This window comes from Molothrus aeneus, chromosome 1 (genome assembly GCF_037042795.1).
Source record: "Molothrus aeneus isolate 106 chromosome 1, BPBGC_Maene_1.0, whole genome shotgun sequence".
Classification (NCBI taxonomy): Eukaryota; Metazoa; Chordata; class Aves; order Passeriformes; family Icteridae; genus Molothrus; species Molothrus aeneus.
The window spans coordinates 145,880,560-145,896,979 of NC_089646.1; positions in this window are offsets into that span (position 1 = coordinate 145,880,560).

Sequence of the window (16,420 nt, forward strand, 5' to 3'; positions counted from 1 at the left end):
CAGGCATAATTTACCCTGGAACTACTTGCATATTTTAAAGAAATCACACTGCTGTGTCACAGTGATGTTCCTGACACCAGTTTCCAGCTCACCTGCTGGTTACAGCTTTGTCAGGGTTTGTCTGGTCAGGGTTTGTCTGAGCTCAGCCCTGCAGCCTTTAAGTGAAGAAACAAAAGGAAAGAAAATACTTAATGACTGATGAGCTCCTCAGAAATCAGTTGCTGAAACAAAAGTTTTATGCCAATATCTGAATTGATATGATTCATCCTGGGCTTTACTGAGTTTAGCAATTCTTCAAGTTGGAGTTTCCATACGTGTTTGAGCACTTTTAGAGCAAAAGGAAAGCAAGTTTTAGCCAAAACTCCACTGCCTGCTATTCTGTATAATATTGACATTTTTCAATAGCATTAACATCCAGTCACTCAGCTAATCTGGTCCCATCCCAACTCACACAAGATCTCTGCTTTTCAGTAAAAAAGATTTTTAGTGCAGGGCAAGTGGTGACAACGTGAGTTTCAGCTGGGGAATGTCTGTTTTCCTTTCAGCACACAAAAACAGAGCTGGGCATGTGAGAACAGACACATCTTCATGATCCATGTCTGGAATGTCAATAATTTCATCATGATTTGTTTGGGGATGGAGCATACTCAAACCTTGGAGAAGCCAAAAGAGTATTTTCCTCATACAGGGCATCACAGCTGATCCATCCCAATCTCAGAGAAGCCCTAAAATCCTAAGATCAAATGTACAGTGTGTCAATAATTCCTCAGGCTCTTCATAAATCCTTTACTCCTCTGCCATTCTCAGTCCCCCTGCTGCTAATGCAAGTCCCTCCTCCTGGTGATGTCCTGTCAGGAAGCCCAGTTTGCAGGGGGGTTCACATCACCATTACCTTCTTTCTGCTGTTCTGTGAAGATGGGACCAAACAGAACATTTCAGTTTTGCTCTACTGCTTTTCTACCGAGTGATCAACTCTCATTCTTTGTTGTGAACCCACAGCAGGGATTTCCCATTCAAATCCTGGGCAGGTCCAATCTTAGCTTCTACTAGGAGTGTTCAGACCATTAAATACAAGGTGGGGTTTTGTTTGTTTGGGTTTGTTTGGTTTGTTTTGGTTTGGTTTTTTTGTTTGGTTTGGTTTTGGGGTTTTTGTTTGGTTTTTATTTGTTTGTTTTTGTTTTGTTGGTTGGGTTTTTTGATACTATAAATGGCAGCAAAAAGGAGTCTGTGTGTGTGTGTGTCTGTGTGTGAAGGGTGATGCTCTTGGCATCTGTGTAATCTGTGTGTGACTAAGAGACTTATATCCTGGCCCACACTCATTTCCTTAAGGTCACCACCTCTGTTCTTCTTTGTCATATTCTTAGACTGATGGGTTTTTTTCTCTCCTGACCCCAGGCCTGCAGACTTCAAGGATAGGATTTTCAGAAGTGACTTAAAAAGAGTTTATATCTTGAATAATCCTGACTCTCTTAATCTTTTAGCTCTGAGATGGGGCATGCTGTGCTGTTTGAGCACCACACAGAACACAGGCATGGTTCTGGTATGAGGAAGCTGATGTGTAAATCAAGATTTTTCATTGTAGCCACCCTTGATGACAAAACAATGTCTCACCTTGCGTAGAGGAGCAAGGTGAGTCATCAAATCTGATGACTTCATTCTTCCCACAGACACAAGGCAGGGTGAAGTTCACCTCTTTTCCTTCCTCTCCTTGTGTGCTGGAAGGTATTTTGGAGGCTGAGTTGTTTTTCCCACACAACCTCAGTGAAATACAGGGTGCTTTAAAACAGCAAAGGCTGCCAAGATTCATGGAAACCACTTAGCAATGGTGGGAAGAGACAGACATAGTTTTATTGAGACAAAGAACCAATATCAGAGAAGGTGAAAGGCACCTGAGAATATGGAGAGCTATCATGGAGAACATGACTTCAAGACTCAAAATTTTCATCTTTTGGGTCTTAGTTTTTGGTTTTACTGATACTTGAAGAGAAACAATGAACTCAGAAACCTCCTGTGAAACTGCTATGTGCTGTTATGTGTGCCTGGGTGTGTTTGTGTGTTGCAAACCCCCCTTGTGCAGCTCCCAGATTGGCAATGGTGGTGAAAGCTACACTGAAGGTGCAGGGCAGTCTGAGAGCTCCTGCCCAGGCACAGGAGCCTGGTGTAGCTGCAAATGCTAAAATTCTGTTTGGCCTTTTCAGGTGAGCCCAGAGTCCAAGGCAAGACTGATGCTGAATTTCCACTGAGAATCCACTTTGGCTTAAATGAAACTAAGTCCTGGTGATGCCTTGGATCTTTTGAGTGTCTGATCTGGGGGAGAGGAAAAAAAACTAGACTGAGAAATACCTGCAAGGTGCTTATAAGGAGCAGACACCTCCAGTCTCCTGCTCTTGGACTCTAAATCCTTGCACATGTAAGCACACAGGAAGTTCTGTGTCTGGCATTGGCCAGAACTGGAATATTATTGCTTGATTGGTCACTTTTCCCCATGTCTGGCTTCCACTTTCCAGAAATAAAGCAATGATTAGTAGCACAGGAGAGGAAGCAAGGAGAAAACTGCAGACAAAGTTGAAGTTTAGCAGGTTATAAACCTTGCTAGGTTTGGTGAGTTCCAGGCTGGGTTGTGTAGTGTTGGGAAAGTAAAGTAAAATTTTAACTCAGACAAAAATCCCAGTGGTGAATCAACAACCAATTCTCCAGCATCACATCCCTGCAGGCACGTCCCTCACGTCTCAGGAGTGAGTGATACCTTTTCCTGGGACATTCACCTTCCATGTGATGTTCCTCAGCTCAGTGCTAAAAGAAGAACAGTGCTGCCTGGCATGTTTTGACCTGTGTGTGCTCTGAGCATGCCATTGCCTCTGATGAGCTATTGTTTTTCATCCTCCCTTTTCCCTTAGTTCGTTTTTTTTTGAGAATTAAGATCTGCAGTCATGAAAAGTGCTTCTGCTCATATCCCTTGACTGCAGGTCTGGGTGTGATTTGTTTCCATGTGAAGATATTGATATGCTTCTGAAAGATAAGGCCTCCTCTTGCAATGCAGATAAAAAGAGTATCTGTCCTGAGGCAAGGCAAACTGCAGAACAGCTTTCCAAACAGAGAAAATTGCCTTTCCTGATTCACAGCTGGTAGGTGCCTATAACACCTGGCTCTGCCACGAACACTCTGTATCAGAAGATATCAAAAGAGGTTACAGTGTAAGGACATCTGTTGGAACCCTGGATGCTGAGAATTTTAAACTTTCTGTGCTGAAAGGCACAGACCCTCAAGAGAACACTATATTTGACGTGGGGTCATGGAGAAGGCTTCTAAAATGGAATGATAGAACTGGGATTATGGGTGGGTCGTTTGAATAGAAGTGTGTAATATCACATGGTGGGAAACTTAAAGTTTAAGGTTTTAGAATAAAGTAACATCTATAAAGATAAGATGGAGGTTTTAGGGTGGTGTCTGGTCCTCTTTCTTCACAGGTTTGGATGGTATTTTGTAATTGGGCAGAAAAGTCTGCATTGCAGGACATGGGTGATTGGTTATTGGGTTAAAAGTAAAAATAATTTAGGTGTCATTTCTTAATTGGATAGTTTAGCTTAAAAGGCCTTGAAGAGAAAGACAGTTAGCCATTTTGTAGCTTGTTAGTAGAATGCAGTAGAACTCACCACTTGAGAGATTGTAATATAGATAAGAAATAAAAATAATTTGAACCCAAACACAAAATACCATCTCGAGCACTTCAATCCTTGACAGAGGCAGAAAAAGAAGCCAGGAACTGGCAGACATCTGCTCTGGAGAACTTAGTGGGAAATTATTGGGCAGCTATGGGAATTTTCTGTCTTGCCCCTTGTCTGCTGCAGCCACCCAACCCTTCTCCTACCTCCAGTGCCAGCACCTGTGTGCTTCTCTCACCTGCAGCCACTTGGCTGAAGGCACCCACCAGAGATGATGATGCATCAGCCACCGAGCAGAAAAGACAAATTTGTTGCACAAGGAGGAACTGGATGTAGGTAGAAATGTAGAAACTTACTACTTCCTTGTTAACAATCACTGAATAGGGCAATATGGTGTTCAGCCCCTGAGCAATTCAGGCCTGGATGTCTGAGCTCAGCGAGGTTCTCCCTGGGTTTGTAATTATCAAACACATTTGAGCTGTGGGAGGAGCTCTGGGGGCTCTCAATGGGATGTGAAGTATTGCACTCAAGGTAAGTGTGTCTGCACTCACTGCTGTCTCTCACCGCCATACATTCAGATTTGTAGGTAACTATGTGAAATGGGGGCAGCAAAGATTTTAAGGTTTAACACTTTGAGATCCCATACTGCATTTGACACCTGGACAATGCCTTGGCAGGAAATACAGTAATTGACACTGTAAATTACTTTACCTTGCACTGTAGAAAGCTGACTCTCTTGATTGCCTGGAGCATTAAGGAAAATGGCAAAAAACTTTGTATCTAGGCATGACTCTGGCTTTCATGTGAAGCTTGTGTTTTATAAAACCAAAGCTCTTCAGCCTGACCAATGACTTTGTTTGGCATTTCCATGCTCAACTAGAGACCTGCTATGGAAAACCAATCTATGCAGCACTATTAGCCTCTCACTGTGGTCACAGGTTTTCTTGGCATGTTCTGTAGAGGCTGATTGCTGTTCATGCTGCAGATCATGGACCTCTGCTTGCTCTGTGTTGTTCTGTTCTTTGTGACCAAACTACTACTCCACTTCCAGCAAAAGGAAAACAGAAAATTACTGATCCTTTTTTTTTTTTGGTGAGATCTCTACTTCTTGCTTACTCCTTTTCCCCTCTTTCATCTCTCTGCATATAACTGAAAGAGTTAATAAAAAATTGGTAACACAAAAATATTGTTTCCTTTTATCTCTTTAGGGAGCTGGGGCTTTTCAGGCAGCTTAATAAATAGTATTATGAACCCAGGGCTGTTTTTGCAATAGGTGGCTTTAATTAGTGTTTAATGTAGGTTGGAAAGAGAAAAGGGGATTTCAGAATCAATGCTAGGAAGCAAGTAACATCATTGCCAGGTCAAGAGAGTTTCTTCTCTCAAAAGCAACCATGAAATTTGCCCTGCAGAGTTCTGGATTTGTTGTTTCTGGCTTTCTGTGGTTAGATTTTTCCAGTTTACAGGAAGAATATGTTCATCAATCCTTCCTTTCTCAGTACCACTCCTTTAAATGCTGCCTGGGCTGTTGGCATCCAGCTGTGAGCTTTCAGGCTCTGTCAACATCACCAGGAGTGTGTACTGCAGAAGCACTGTGCCTTCATTTAATTATATGCCCCCAGCCTTTATTTTGAGTGAGCTCAGGCCCATGTTCACAGCCTGTTTCTCTGTTGGAGGCAATGTGGGAGAGCAGAGGCTCTGGGACAGGCAGCCCCACCAGGAAGCTGGAGGTGAGCTAAGGAGAGCAGCTGCAGCACTTCTGGTGGGCAGAGAGGAGTTGAACTTGGATTATTGCAGGTTGTTATCAGTACTGAGAAGAGTGGATTATGAACAAAGCTTTGACACCATGGAGTTTTTTAACAGCTGCTTTAAAAGCTGTATTTTGAAGAAAGAGAGAGAAAAAAACAACCAAACACTGAAGACCTGGGGGGAAATGCAACACAAGAAGGAATCAGAGCAATAGGGTGGGAAGGGGCACAGAGAAATCAGCCCATCCTTTGCTGAGGAAGAGTTGCCTTAAAAGTGCATATTAATGCTCATTGCTGCCTTTCTGTACTTTCACAGATGTCAAAACCCTTCATGCTCAGCTGGTTTAGCACTGCAGAGCTCATGGAGCACATTGCCTGAGCAGAGTTGTTGGCTTCCCCCATCTGCACGGGTAGCAATGGCAAAGCCATAGAAAGTACCTAATCCAAAATTCACTGTGCAGTAAAAAATTGTTCACCTCCTTGCTCCTCTCCCAGCAAACACTGGCAGAGAGCAGAAGGAAGATTCTCAAAACTTTCAGAGATTTCATTTCTCCAAATGTTTCTGTGGTTCTGAGTGAGCAGGTGGAAAGGAAAGGACAACAGCAGATGCTGAGACAGCATATAAGGGGTAAAGTCATACTGGGGTGTGCACAGAGATGCCTGCAGAACAGCACAGGACTGGGAGCATGCCAGACTAGGCATGGTGTGTACTGAAGGGGCTGAATTTTTTTTTTTTTTTTTTTTTTTTTTTTTTTTTTTTTTTGCTAGAAGCACTCAAATTTTCCATTCTATGTGTCAATGACCGTGGGATACAGCTGCTTACAGTCAAAATGGCCACTATCTAAAGTCATAATATGTTGAGAGAACAGGTGTATTTAATCCCCTTCCAAGTAGTTACTCATTAAAGAAGGCAAAATAACCCAAACCAGCAGGTATTGCAAGGGAGGAAAAAAATAGTTAAACATGCAAGTGATAAACATCTGAGTTACTGATTAACTCCTGGCTTTTGTAACCCCCAGAGCTCTTCAGTTGGCTTGCTGGGAGACCAAAACACAGAGTTGTGCCAGTGGAATAATTTATAATGCACTTTATCTCTCCTTGGCACAGGTGTGCCTGGGCTGTGAGTGAGGACAGAGCTGCCCTCTCTTGATGGGAAGGGTTCAGATCCCTTTCAACACCTGCAGTGCCTCTCAAAGTGTGTCAAGACAGCCAAAAAATCCATGTAGGACAGGGTGGATTGAAGTATAACCTCTTCTTTGGGGTGTCAGCTGCCAGAAGTTGGGAGAGAAGAGAAGGAATCATTGACTTGCTGTGTGTGCACATCCTCAGGCAGCTGCTTCAGGATGTCCCCTGCAGATGGGATGCTGGGCCAGCTTTGGTCTGTGACTCTGTGGCCAATCTTATGCTCTGGGCTGGAAAGGGAAGGTGGAATCTCAGCCCTTCCAGGAGCAATCACAGTGAAAGCAGAGCAACACGCCTGCCTGGCAGGATGGAGAGCAGCCTGACGCTCATCTGTGAGGGAAAAAGGTGATTTCAGATGCCTTCTTCCACCTGACGCATCTTGTTTTCCCTCCTGCCCCAGCCAGCTGCGTTCAGTGTGGAGTGTTGCCTCGGGCCATGTCTCTCCCTGCTGTCGGTGTTGATGTTGTCGCCTGTCTCTGCGGCCTGTCACCGCTTCCGCTCAGCACACGCTGTTTGCCATCTGGAGGAAGGGCTGAGGAGTGAGGGGGCAGCACTCGCTGCCATCGAGGGCTCAGCTCAGCCTCCTCAGCTGCTGGCTCTCCCTTCTGCTGCCTGACAGAGCATCCCGAGGCCCTGCAGGGATGGGAGGAAACTCCCGGAGATGTCAGTCCCTGAAGAGGGGCAGCTTTGCCATGTGGTGCAGAGGAAGGGCTTCCAAAATTTAATAGCTGCATTTTTAACTAACACAGCTTGTGTTTAAGTAGCTCTGGCAAAGAACTGATCCCGTGACACCTCAATCTCTGCTTCACTCTGAGATTGTAAATGTGGAGAAACAAACAGAAGCACCCAGCGCCATCAGCAGAGATGGACACAGGCCTGCTGAATGGGCAGGGTGTCAGGGGCCCCCCAGGCTGAAAGTGAATGCTGGACCAAGGAGGGCCTAGCTGTGTCTCTGGGGATAAAGGATGCCCTGTGAATGTAGTCTGAACAGATCCAAGTCTGGTTTGTGTTCTCTCTGACTTCTGCTCAGTCTCTTTTGAAACTCCTCATCTCTAAGCCAAAAACAATAGCCATTAAATATCCAAACTGTTGTTTCTCACCATTAGCTGTCACAGAAGGCAAAAATGCCCATTTGCTGGACCAGCTCATTCTGCTGCTTGACCTGCCTTTGCAATGCTCAGCTTTAATATTTTTCACTTTAAATTTCACAGTAAGGCTCTGTTTTCCAGGTCCCAAACAAACAGCAGGGTGCACACTGAACAATAGCAAAGGGTTTGGCAGCGTGCAGGTTCCTTCTCTGTGCCAGAAAAGCTTTTCTGATGGCCCTGAGTTCCTCTTTACCCCCCTCTGCCAGGGCCTGACATCAGGGAAAGAGAAAATACAATTGAATGCCATCAAGAGTAATGTTCTGTTTATTTTCCTGCTAACAGAATTATTTTCAGAACATCTCAGAAAGCAGAAATGGGAGCAATGGGAGGGGTGGGAAAAATCAGAACAAGTCCACTTTGGGATTTCATTAGCTGCCAGCAGAGAAGAGACTGGGATCAGGACTGAAATGCAGACCAGAGACACAATAAATGAAGGTGGACATGTCACATGTCCTTGTTTACCCTCCTATTAAAAGATCATAAAGAACTGGGGAGGTTTCTCTGCCAGAAGCAGGATGATGCAATCTGTTAATTGTGTTTATTGGTTATTGCAGGTTCCTATAGCTGTGTGGGACAGTCCCTCCAGAGCAGCTCATACATCAGTATGGATTTACCAGGGGAGAAAATAAAAGGAGATCTGGGCTCCTCCCCATGAGCAGGGGCTGCTGCTGTTTGCCCTTGTGCCCAGAGATGTGGTTGTGCATCTGCACAGCCCCTTCCTTGTGACACAAAATGGGACAGCCAGTCTGGCATCTCCTGGCTGCTGGAAGGGACAGGTCTCACTCCTTCTTTTTTCCTCTCTTTCCTCCCCACAGTTGTACCAGTGCAGTCTTGCTCTCTTGCACAAGCTGTAGCTTGGATGGGAAGGGGAAAAAATAAGTATCAGTGGGGCTGGGGCTCTACCAGCTTCTGTAAAACAATTTTTTTTTGTTTAGTAAGAGTACTGTGTTAAATCTTGCTTTGTTAGCTTTAAACAGTTGAGATCCTAGTCTGTTCTTGTTCTGTGAAACTGTTCTGGCTTAAAATTGGCTTAATTATTCCTTAAAGGGAGGATCTTAGGATGCTGAGCTCTCTTATCCAGCACAGAGCAGCAGGACACATGGACTATGCAGATCATCTCAAGGTTAGTGGAATGTTCTCTCTGTCTTCTTGCATGAGTGGGGTCCCCTTGTCCAAATGTTGTGTGCCCATCAGAGATGCTCAGTTCTGCCTTCCAGGATTTTGAAAAACCCTCAAGATTCAAGTGGTCTGCTTGTCCTCAGGCCAGGAGAAATGAGGTGGATGCACATGTGATCAGGAGTGGGTAGAGGAAAATGGGCTGGTTTCCATCCAGGTTTGCACAGTGGGGATCAGAGATCGAGTGTGCTGCTCCTGACCATGCAGTCTCTGGAGCACCTCTGCCCACTCCTGCAGGGGAGATGTTCCTCCTCTGGAAACCCCCACAGCTAACACTGTTTCCACTGCTTTAATTGTTATTCCCATCCCTGCAATTACAACTGCTGTGATGTGGATCAATAACAAACTGATGAGCCAGAGCCTTTCCTGAGGCTACTGCATGGAGCAGGGCATGAGGAACGGACCAGGAGGCTGTCAGCTCACTACTCCTGTCTCACCAAGGTCAGAAATACCCAAAATCAGGCAGAACAGAGGGCTGATTCAGCAGGACCCCCTGATGGGCTTGCTGCCTGCTCCTCTCTGAACTGACTGTGCTGGTGATGATGGGGAAGAAAATATATGGAAAGGGATGATGGACCTGTCACCTCCTGATGGCAGGCTGGTATCAGCCATGGACTTAATGGGGCTGGTAGAATAAGGGCACTTGACCTTTCTCTCTCTCCATTCCCTGGACCAGGAATGTCCTTCCACAGACAACTGTGCTATGAAATGAGCTTACAATTTTCCAAGAGAAGTAGTTCTTTCCATAGGAAATGAATGAGCCATGAAATGACATTTCTGTCCTTTACACAGTATCAGGAACCACAACTCAATGGAGCTTTTAACCAGAACAAGTTACTTTACTGATCTGTGTGCTGTGAACTCCCTTCCCTTGCCCATTCCCATTTTGGTAGGGACTGCATTTGTGGCATCATTTTCTTTGTACAGCTCTTTTCCAGCATAAATCACTTTCCATTGTTCCAGTCCAACCACCAAGTGGAAAAGAAAACATGCATGGGCTTTGATTGCCATCTCTCTTGCTGTAAAGGAGAAGTGCCAAACCCACTCTGAGTCAAAGCTAACAGTGGGTGGCCAACACCTGCTTGGCAGTGGGGAGGAACAGTGAGGAGATGGCAAAGAACATGGGGATGGCTCAGCCTGCCCCTGGCAGAGAGGCATTTCCTCTGCTGCAGAGTGCTCTGGTGGGATCTGGCTTTGAGCTGACTCAGGTTGGCTCCACAGTGATGAATAAAACGCAGACTGAAACCCTGTCCCACAGCTGTCCTTTCTGCTTGGTTGTTTGCACACTTGCTGGCCTGGTTTTGGGGGCCATTCTCAGGAGGCAGCACCTGGAACATGGATCTAACTGCAGCCAGCTGGGTGGATGTGAGCTGTGCTAAAGGTTTGGGACATGGACATGACCTGCAGTTCTCATCCAAACCCCCTAAAAACAATGGAAAGATCTCCTGGTGGCTCCTGCAGCCTGTGTGTCATGTCCTAAACTGGATTCAGGCCACAATGGGATCAGACCAAGCTCACTGCCCAGGCAGCTTTGGGCTGATGTCAGTGCAGTGGTTGGTGTGAATGCTCTGCAGCAGGGCTGGTGTTGGGGGCCGAGAGCTTCCTCAGGGATGGATGTTGCTCATCAGGTCCAGGAGTTTATAACTGTGAGCATGACAAGTCCAGTCAGGGTAAATTTTGGAACAGTGGCCTGGGTAATGGTAATGACTGACCTATGGAATAAATTATTGTAGATGAAATCTGTTAACCTCATGCTTAAAGCAGCCATGCTGTACTCTCCCTCTGCAGATGAGGGTTTTTTCAAAACAGAATGGGATTTAATAACGTATAAAATAATAACTTAAAGTTATTAATTTTTTCCAAGCAAAATTTTCACTTTGTTCCAGAATCTATTGCTACTTGTAAATACAGATGCTTTTTACTCTTTTCTCTGACTTTCAAAATTACTCCACAACTCTTAAAAATTTGGAGGTGGGAAAAAAAGATTTGGAGAACATGTTAAAAAATTTAAAACTTAGGCTCCAAGGATAGCTAGATTTTTGTTGTGTAAATATATGTATATTTCTGTACAACCCCCTTTGTAAAAATAAGGTTAAGATAATTTTGAAAATTATATAGTCATTAATTCCATTTCTTCATTATTCTTTGTAGCAGAGTAGCTACATTAAATATTTACACAGCCTGTGTATCTTGGGGATAGGAATAATTTCTTTTCTGTGTTTGTGCATCTGGTAGTGAGGACAGACACCATTATGAAGACACTGAACACTTTTGCTCCAGCAACAAGGACTCACCATGTCACTGTCATTTTGGTGACAACCTGTGGCCCTGCTGCATGCCATTAAGTGATAGGATTTTTAGGAACCTGTTGAGGTACAGGAAAACATTTGACTGACAGACAAGTTTTGCCAGGCTTTCTTTTTCATGGCTGCTGAGCAGATCCAAACTGTCTGGTCAAGGCCCAGATCTTCCTGTGCTAAGCTCCAGGCAAGAGTTTGACAAAAGACAAGCTCAAAGTGTTGAATGAATGGATACCAAGTATGGCATACCTATAAATGCCATGTGGCATTTCCATAAATCCAGATCCAGAAAGTTAAATTCAAGGAGAAGGTACAGGTGATTACAAAATTGGTAATTTTTAAACTTCTTTTTTGGTTTTTTTCTGGGACTAATGGAAAATCATGCTGCCTGGTGTAAATTGATGTAGCTTTGGCCTCTGGGGGAGATGATCTACACCCATGAGAACATGGCCAAGTATTGCTGTGCTGCAGGACTGCACAGGAGTGGAGGGTCTGAAGGGCACTGCTATCAAAGGAAGTGAATACTTGAAACACAAAGAATTAAAGTTGTTCTGTACCAGTTGTGAGGCCAACATTTGTTGCTGTAAGCACAGTAATCTCTCTATCCTTCCTGCAAAATAGAGCCTCTCCCAAAATAACCTGGATGACAGGACTCTTCCCTGATGAGTTTAAAGGAATTTTTCTGTCTTTTGTTCCAAATCCTGCAACATCAGCTGGCTCACCAGAGCTATTCCCCTCCTGGTATAACCCAAAACCACAGCCTTGCACATCAACAGAAAAATACTGTTCAATCAGTGTTTTTTCTCCCTGGAAACCTCAGCTGAAAGGACTCTTGGGAGGTGTCTGACCCAAGAGGGAATCCACAGTTCTGTATAAGACCAGCCATGGCTTTATCTAGCCATGCCCTGATGTCCTCCAGGACAGAGGTCCCATTTCTTCTCCTGGCTGGCCTGTTTCCTTCTCACCCTCCTGGTGAGAAAGGGCTCTTGCCTCATGTCCAGCCTGAACCTCCCAAGGTGTAATGCACAGCTGCTGTTGTTTCTCTCCATTTGATCTACAGAAATGAATGTGTCTCAGCCATCTTCACCTCCCCTTTACAGAAGGGCAAGGCATCAAAGCCAGACAGCATTTCTTGGCCTTTTTATACACTGTTTGCTCATATGGTAGAAAAGAAGGCTCAGGGCACACATTCATTCTAGGGACTAACCAGGACCTGATATCATCAATGTTATTTAGTCCATAGTGTGTTTGCTGGCACTGCTTTAGCTCATGGCTATCCATCCCCCCACAGACTGTGCCTGGGACACAGCATCAGCCAAGAACTGCTCCCAAACACAGCAGAGATGAAGCCATCCAGTATTTTTAAGACAGTGAGGTTTAGCTGTACAGTCACACTCCATGCCCTTGGTCACAAGAATGGGATATGACCTATCCTATTGCATCCTACTTTTATTATGTTCATATATCTACAGATATCAACACATCCCAGAACATCCTCTTAAGTGTCAGCTGCCAGGTCACCCTTTGCAATTCCAGCATTCCCTTCCTGCCACCTCTGGGGACACAGTGCAAACATTCAGCTTCATGTCACAGGAATCCCACTCTGATGGTGCTGCTGCAATACTCCTACATTATCTCATATACTTTTATTTAAAACACATGAGTTTAAGGAATACCATTATTTTAGGGAACAGTATTTTAGGACAGTACTTGGGGCTACAAGAGATGCAGGGTTAGGGGCTAATCAGAACAGACATGGTCAGTCAGCTGGAGAGAACTCATCCTCAGCACAGTGGGGGAGACCAGCTCCAAAAAATTAAGTCTGAGCAGTGCTGATGTAGCCACAGGAATGAATAGTTGGCTGTTCCTGGAAGGATATCTAGAGCTGGTAGATGAGCCTTATTGTGCTTCCCATTATCATGAAGAAAGCACTGGGCAAAGAGCTCACACACTGCTGGCAGCCAGCAGCCAGATAGACCTGTTTTCATTGAACCCAGATAATTAATTTGCAGCATGGATTGTTTTTTACAATATATCTGTGCCTCATTTAACATTTGGTACTACAGCTGAGAATAAATAAATCCAAAACTACACAAGCTGATGGTGTAGCATAACATGAAAGTCCTTCTAGAAATAACTGAGTTGCCTTTATGGTCCACAAAGGACATTTTGTCTGCTATAACTAAAGCCTTTTACATCCCCAAATAAAAGTTTTGTACCACTACAACATAGCCAGGACTCCCAAATATGTGTTCCTTATCAGGAAATTAGGTTACAAGGGAAGAATATTTTATTTATTTTTTTCAATGATGAGCATTTCTATAGGGTCAGAGAAAAAAAAAAAAAAAAAACCACAATGTATCTGGTTGTATCTGGGGGTGCTGTCCCCTTTCAAACAGAAAGAAAAACTTCCCAGAAAGCAGCACTGATAGAAACCCTTAGGGTGTGAAGCCTTGCAGAACTTCTCCCATCTTGTTCTCCCTCATGGCCTGTGGGCTCTTGCATTTAGTTATTACCCAGAGGCCAAAATAGATAGATTCAGCAAATAAATCCCAAGCCTTACAGCTGTGAAGACAGAAGTGTCAGGAGGGAACACACTCTGAGCCTGTGATGTGACGCTGCTCCGAGAGGGCTCCAGAAGCCAGGGATAACTCATGGGAACGGGAAAAGAGCACGCTCTAGTGGGGGAATTATTAAAGTCTGTTAGAAAAATCTGTTGGAAAACAAATCACTGCACTGAACGCTGCATGTGAGAGCAGCTGCTGCTCCCTGTCTCTGTCCAGTGCTTCCTCTCCCACCACTGTGCATCTCCTGTCACTTATTGGCCCTGGTACCCCTTAGCCCGGGCAAGGGGACAGTCCCTCCAAGGCTGTCCCACTTCTGACTCAGCTTGGGCTGATTTAGGGAGCCAGAACTGGGGTTTCTCCCTTTGCCTGGCTGAGTGCACTTGGCACAGGGCAGGTTTGTCTGTGCCAGGGTGGCAGGGCCAGCAAGGGGGGCGTGGGAGGACAGCTGGGTCAGACCTTGATGGCAAAGGGCCCCCTCAGCACAGTGATTAGCAAGATCCTTCCCTCTTCCTTCCACTGTCACACGGTGGCAAACTCTGTCTCCATTAGGAAGGAGAACTCATTACTGGCAAAACAGACACTAATCAGATATTAGTTGTAACCATTAATGAAAGAGCTAATGAGGTGCTGAGATGCCCAGCTGACTAAAATGAGTTAATCACATCTCACTGCTCAAAGGCCCATTAATCTGTGTGCATGCTGATGTTTCCCATTCCTTTGCTTATTATAGGGAATAAAAACCACTGTTCTGGCTTCATTTGTGTGCATCTGCTGGATCTCTCTGCTAAGCTGTAAAGCCAAGTTGCAAAACCTGCAACTGGTGACAAGCAGTGACACTCCCTTGGCCCACAGGAAGCCACCACAGAGAGGTGGAATGGCACCCACCTTCAAGGGAGGAAGCAAACACCATTCCCACAGCCACATAACAGTGACTCCTCACTGCCCCTGGCTTTTGGTCTAAAATGTTATTTCAGCCCTAAGAAGTAACAAGAAGTGAAGAGCCACCAATGCCCCAGGTGCATTCCTCTTGAAGCAGCTTGTAGTTTTTTCAGCTACTTTCCTGTCTTTCCTGCTACAGGTGAGTATTAATGGTGAGTATTGATCTCACCTGATTCCAGTGGGAAATCTCTGGAATGGATGGGTAATGAGAAGCATGCAGCAATTGAGGTAGTTAGGTGTAAATTTGACCTAGATTTATTTCGGGTGTTGTTGGCAATACATGTTTGCAGACTTCCAGAGATCCCCTGGAATCCACAAGATTCCTCCAATGTCTAGTTTATTTTAATCTGCCTGGAATGGAGTTAGTTTTATTCCTAGCACCCATAGAGTGCTGTGCTTTGGATTGGTGGCTGTGGGGAGTGAGTGAGGGGCTGTGTGGGTGCTTGGCTACTGGCCAGGGACAAATCACATTTATGCCCAAAAGCATCACCAGCCTAATTCACTCCTGGCCCACCTACTTTGATGAACCAAACAAATGGGTAAAACTCTGCTTTTCTTCAAAAGGTTCTCCAAAAGATCCATTTGCTTTATTTTTATGTATCCCGTCTTCACCTTTAAACCTGTTTATTTTTATTTCCTTACCTACCTATTCAAATCAAACCCTCAGATGATAGAGCCTGCCAGCTTGCAGAATTTCTCCCTGCAGCCAACTCTTTGGTGTCCCCAGTGAAGAACCATCAGTCATCAGTTTCTCCCACACCTTTTTCCCGTGGCTCTACCTCTGCAGGCAGGAGCTCTGTGCCTCATCAGCATCTTGGGGAACTTGCTCACACTTACCCACCCTCTGATACCTGAATTCTTCAACATTTAAAGGAGAAAGAGCTGAAATGGTGGTGGGACAAGGGGGAACAGTTTTAAATTAACAGACCAGAGATTTAGATTGGATGTTATTAAGAAATTATTTACAGTGAGGGTGGTGAGGCACTGGCACAGGCTGCCCAGAGAAGCTGTGGATTTCCCATCCCTGGAAATGTTCAAGGCCAGGTTGGATGGATCTCAGAGCAGCCTGGTCTAGTGGAAGGTGTCCCTGCACATGGCAGCAGGGCTGGAACTGCATGATCTTGAGGGTCCCTTCCAAGCCAACCATTCTATCCAACCATCTCTGTGTTTTTGAATACAGCAGCAAAAAAATTTCACTTTTCTTTATCCCCCACTTCTCTCTTGGATCTAGTTTTAAAGGCACAAAACTTATTTCTGGGGATGAATGGGGATACAGTTCAGCATCATAAGGCCACAATGATTCTATGATTGGTTCTGTGACTGATGCTATGAAATCACTGTGCTATTTTGTAGCACGTGAAACCCCCTCTGGTCTTTGCACAGGCTGACCATGGGATGTGGCTGCAAACCCAAAAAACCACTTCAAAGCATAGCTCAAGTGTGGCCAGTCCATTCACAGCCCCAGCCCCAGACTGTGGGTTTGGGATGGGGCTGGGGGAGCAATGTGCAGCTTCCCTGGGGGGTGGCAGCTCTTTGGGGCCAGCCCCAGTACAGCAGGGAGAGGAACACAAAAATGCCCATGGGGAGAAAAGGCCATAAGGGGCTCCATGATGTAACACTTGATTTGGGGCATCCTTGGGGGTGCTGCACGATGCAGTGTTGGTGGAACAGCTTAGGAGGCTTTCCTCACTGATCTGGGTG